Source organism: Polyergus mexicanus, unplaced genomic scaffold (genome assembly GCF_030449975.1).
Source record: "Polyergus mexicanus isolate NDT 795.1 unplaced genomic scaffold, iyPolMexi1.0 SCAF_11, whole genome shotgun sequence".
NCBI lineage: Eukaryota > Metazoa > Arthropoda > Insecta > Hymenoptera > Formicidae > Polyergus > Polyergus mexicanus.
Window position 1 is genome coordinate 6,143,459 of NW_027223331.1, and position 5,187 is coordinate 6,148,645.

The 5,187-nt window shown below is 54.7% G+C and overlaps 2 non-coding genes and 1 pseudogene across 2 annotated transcripts; all 3 read right to left on the bottom strand.

Moving 5' to 3' along the window:
* The window catches only part of LOC138937994 (large subunit ribosomal RNA), a 5,004-nt pseudogene extending 4,365 nt beyond the window's left edge, over nucleotides 1-639 (bottom strand).
* Nucleotides 640-1,571: 932 nt separating this feature from the next.
* LOC138937973 (5.8S ribosomal RNA) lies at nucleotides 1,572-1,726 on the bottom strand. Its single transcript, XR_011447621.1, has one exon. It is a non-coding gene; the product is annotated as a 5.8S ribosomal RNA (ribosomal RNA).
* An 846-nt stretch (nucleotides 1,727-2,572) lies between these two features.
* Nucleotides 2,573-4,493, bottom strand: LOC138937986 (small subunit ribosomal RNA). Its single transcript, XR_011447633.1, has one exon. It is a non-coding gene; the product is annotated as a small subunit ribosomal RNA (ribosomal RNA).
* Between the last annotated feature and the right edge of the window lie 694 nt (nucleotides 4,494-5,187).

Genomic DNA, 5,187 nt, shown 5'->3' on the forward strand with positions numbered 1-5,187 from the left:
GTCACCGCACCCGGACCGTAGACCGACACCCAGCGGGTCGCGACGTTCTACTTGGGGAGAAGTGCACGACGACGAGCGCCGGACATCGACGCACGGTAGCGTGCCCGCGCGAGAGCCGCGAGGACTCCGCGGGACATCGCCCACCGACGCGAAGCCAGCGCCGCTGACGATGAATCTCCCCGTTCGATCTTTTGGGTTTCTTAGGTTTACCCCTGAACGGTTTCACGTACTCTTGAACTCTCTCTTCAAAGTTCTTTTCAACTTTCCCTCACGGTACTTGTTCGCTATCGGTCTCGTGGTCGTATTTAGCCTTAGATGGAGTTTACCACCCACTTAGAGCTGCACTCTCAAGCAACCCGACTCTAAGGAGAGATCCTCCCGAGACGCGCACCGGTCGCTACGGGCCTGGCACCCTCTACGGGTAAGTGGCCCCATTCAAGATGGACTTGGACGCGACGCGACACCTCGGGATAAGCGGATCCTCCCAAACACCACATTTCCCTGCGGCGGAACCGCGGGATTCGGTGCTGGGCTCTTTCCTGTTCGCTCGCCGCTACTAAGGAAATCCTAGTTAGTTTCTTTTCCTCCGCTTAATAATATGCTTAAATTCAGCGGGTAATCTCGCCTGCTCTGAGGTCGTCAAAGAGTTTAGTTTTCGATAACCGTGGCCGCGCCGCCTCCTCCGCCGGCTCTTTTCTCACTTAGAGAGCGAGCGTCGGGAGAGCGGCAGCGCCGGCACAGCGGCTTCGCATTGTACTCGGAGGAGTGGCGAGGAGACGTGTTGTTTGTGACAACGATTCTTCCACGCGCGGCTCGCAGCCGCTAATAGGAGGAAATGTAAGCCGATCGAATCTCGTTCGAGTTGTCTGCTTGCAAACAACGAATAAGATCGGCGCGGATCGCGTCATCTTCGATCGCCGGGGACGCGAGATACATTGCGAGCGAGTGTGCGCGTACACGTACATCTCTATCACCCACATCCTTCAAATTTTCTCTCCGCATATCGTGTGTTATGCACGGATATGGGATACGACGGGGCGAATCGGATTCGACGAGTACACGACGACGCGTGCCGGTCCCCTATATTCGTTTTCGAGAATTTCGTGGACTCGGACAAGCGGTCGGCTCGCGATTCACCCGCGTTAAGGAGGGCTCTCTCGCTCTTTTCTCTCCGCGTACCGCCGGGCGACGACGCGCCGCGGTTCTCTCCTACCGTTTGCGCGGAAGGTGGCGCGCACCAAGACTCGCGCGTAAGAGGCGCGAGCGCGCGCTGGCGCACCGGGAGACCGCGAGAGGGATAACGCAACGTGTGTGCGCGTGTCTTCTACTCCCTCTCTCCTTCGACAGTTTCCGGGCGCGCGCGCGCAGGCTCCCTATCTTTACTTACTGCGTGTGTGCGTACGCTGCTCTCACTCTTCCTTTTCCTCGGTGTTATTTCAGACGACGCCAAGGGGCCGCCTCTCGGGACGGCTCGTCTCGGGCGAACGTCCAACTATCGCTCGTACACCGTTTGCGCGAACGGGCACGGTGGCCCGGCGCGCAAAGGCGCAAGCAGTTTCGAGGTACTAAAACGACCCTCAGCCAGGCGTGGTCCGGGAATTGTATCCGTGGACCGCAATGTGCGTTCGAAATGTCGATGTTCATGTGTCCTGCAGTTCACAAGTTGACGCGCAATTAGCTGCGTTCTTCATCGACCCACGAGCCAAGTGATCCACCGTTCAGGGTAATCGTTTTGCAATTCTTGCGTTCAACGAACGCTTCGTTCATCCATCTTAGTCTCCTCTCCGAAGAGAGAGAGATAAAATCGTTGGCCCTTCGATCAGCCTGGCCGCGCGCGTCCGAGCACGCGCGCGGACCGCCGCCACCGCTGGGGAGGCTACGGCACAAAAGTTGTTTCGCGATCGGAGCGTCTCTTCCCCGTACATATAATATAATAATATATATATTTGGAAGAGCCGGGGCGGAATGTTCTTTGAAGAAACCGTCGGACTTGATCGGGTGTGATCCGTCCTCTCGCCCGTTCGTCCGATAGCCGCGCGCTCGCGTACAAACACGCTGACCGCTGCCCCGGTGCGGGGAGGGGCGCGTTCACGAGCGTTGCGGACGCACGGACGGGCGTAGGTTACCACCGGTACGCGCTAACGCCGGATCGTAACTCTGCGCTTGGCAAGAGCGCGATCGGGAAAGCGTCTTCTGCTCCGAATCGCATTCATGTAATTTCGCAATTTGCGCAACGAGCCTCAACGGGTCGCGCGCGACGCGACGCGACGCCGGTTGCGGCTACGAAGCTTAAGGAGAGAGTCTCGGATAATCCTCTCCTCCTCCATCCCGCTCGCACGACGCCGACCGCACCGAAAAAGGCCGACGGCGCTCTGCTGCTGGCTTCCCTTTCTCTCTCGGGTCGTCGCAGAGGCGCGCGGCGTTCGACGCGCGTCGTCGTATTAGTACATGCGGGATATAATCCGTCAATTCCATTTTACTTTCGTATCTGTTTTCTTTGTCCATTCAGTCGCCGACTGCTGCGAGCGCGCGTCCAAAAGACTCGAGACGCAGAGCAGGACCTCCGGAACGTTAATGATCCTTCCGCAGGTTCACCTACGGAAACCTTGTTACGACTTTTACTTCCTCTAAATGATCAAGTTTGGTCATCTTCCCGGCAACATCGGCAATGCCGAGACATTGCCGCGCACCAGTCCGAAGACCTCACTAAATCATTCAATCGGTAGTAGCGACGGGCGGTGTGTACAAAGGGCAGGGACGTAATCAACGCGAGCTTATGACTCGCGCTTACTGGGAATTCCTCGTTCATGGGGAACAATTGCAAGCCCCAATCCCTAGCACGAAGGAGGTTCAGCGGGTTACCCGGGCCTTTCGGCCAGGGAACACACGCTGATTCCTTCAGTGTAGCGCGCGTGCGGCCCAGAACATCTAAGGGCATCACAGACCTGTTATTGCTCAATCTCGTGCGGCTAGAAGCCGCCTGTCCCTCTAAGAAGATTTGTTTGTACGTTGGTAGTAAAAACCCGCCAGCCGAAGCCGGGGGCCTTCGCGATACCATAAGGTACGCCTATTTAGCAGGCTAGAGTCTCGTTCGTTATCGGAATTAACCAGACAAATCGCTCCACCAACTAAGAACGGCCATGCACCACCACCCACCGAATCAAGAAAGAGCTATCAATCTGTCAATCCTTCCGGTGTCTGGGCCTGGTGAGGTTTCCCGTGTTGAGTCAAATTAAGCCGCAGGCTCCACTCCTGGTGGTGCCCTTCCGTCAATTCCTTTAAGTTTCAGCTTTGCAACCATACTTCCCCCGGAACCCAAAAGCTTTGGTTTCCCGGAAGCTGCCCGCCGAGTCATCGGAGGAACTTCGGCGGATCGCTAGCTGGCATCGTTTATGGTTAGAACTAGGGCGGTATCTGATCGCCTTCGAACCTCTAACTTTCGTTCTTGATTAATGAAAACATTTTTGGCAAATGCTTTCGCTTCTGTCCGTCTTGCGACGATCCAAGAATTTCACCTCTAACGTCGCAATACGAATGCCCCCATCTGTCCCTATTAATCATTACCTCGGGGTTCCGAAAACCAACAAAATAGAACCGAGGTCCTATTCCATTATTCCATGCACGCAGTATTCAGGCGAAGGTAGCCTGCTTTAAGCACTCTAATTTGTTCAAAGTAAACGTACCGGCCCGACTCGACACTCAGTAAAGAGCACCGCGACGGGATATTAGTTGGGCCGCCCCTCGCGAGGCTAAGCCCACCGGTAGGACGTCCCACATCACGCCAGTTAAACACCGCGAGCGGTGAACCGACGGTGTGCGACACAGATTCAACTACGAGCTTTTTAACCGCAACAACTTTAATATACGCTATTGGAGCTGGAATTACCGCGGCTGCTGGCACCAGACTTGCCCTCCAATGGATCCTCGTTAAAGGATTTAAAGTGTACTCATTCCGATTACGGGGCCTCGGATGAGTCCCGTATCGTTATTTTTCGTCACTACCTCCCCGTGCCGGGAGTGGGTAATTTGCGCGCCTGCTGCCTTCCTTGGATGTGGTAGCCGTTTCTCAGGCTCCCTCTCCGGAATCGAACCCTGATTCCCCGTTACCCGTTACAACCATGGTAGGCGCAGAACCTACCATCGACAGTTGATAAGGCAGACATTTGAAAGATGCGTCGCCGGTGCTAGGACCGTGCGATCAGCACAAAGTTATTCAGAGTCACCAAAATAAACGGTGGACGAACGGCGAACCGCCCGCCACCGATTGGTTTTGATCTAATAAAAGCGTCCCTTCCATCACTGGTCGGGACTCTGTTTTGCATGTATTAGCTCTAGAATTACCACAGTTATCCAAGTAAATGTGGGTACAATCTAATGAACCATAACTGATTTAATGAGCCATTCGCGGTTTCACCTTAATTCGGCATGCACTGAGACATGCATGGCTTAATCTTTGAGACAAGCATATGACTACTGGCAGGATCAACCAGGGAGCTTCGTGTTCGGTTACTCGCGTGGAGCGGTAACTCGCGAGCGAGCCCGAAGGCCCGTCGCTATTAAGCTCTTACTTCTCGCGCCGCCGGTCTTTATTAGCCGGTCGGCGACACTCTCTATCTACTTACTTACTTATTACGCAACACACTTTATGCGTGCGTCTCGTCTTCGTGAGAGGAGCGAGGCGGTCCGTGTATATAATAAACCTCCTCCTCTCTTACTTCAAGATCATTCTCCATTTTATATTGTGTATTATAAAAAGATCATACTCATTCTCATTCTCCCAATGTAAACGCGCGATCGCGAGGACCGCGCGATTTACCCTGACGCTAGATCGACGATGCCGATGCTTAGACGTCGAGGATAAATGTGCTATCGTGCTTTTAGCACGCACTTATATTTCGCTACGGCGTACAAAGCGTGCGGGAAGAACGTTGTAATCCGTCCTTCCACGCCACTCGTATCCGTGGAGTAAACGTTCGGTAAGCGCGACGATTCCGCTGCTGCGTCCAAGACGAGAGGGAATCGCGCGGCCAACACACTAGATGCGTGCGCGCCACATAAGAGCCATTCGGTCTTGCGACACCGACTCGTGGCAATGCTGTGCTCGTAATAAAAGTGTGTGCATAGAATAAGCGCCGAAGCGCGACACGTCGTACCCTCTTATAATACCCAACCGGACGGCCAGGCGGT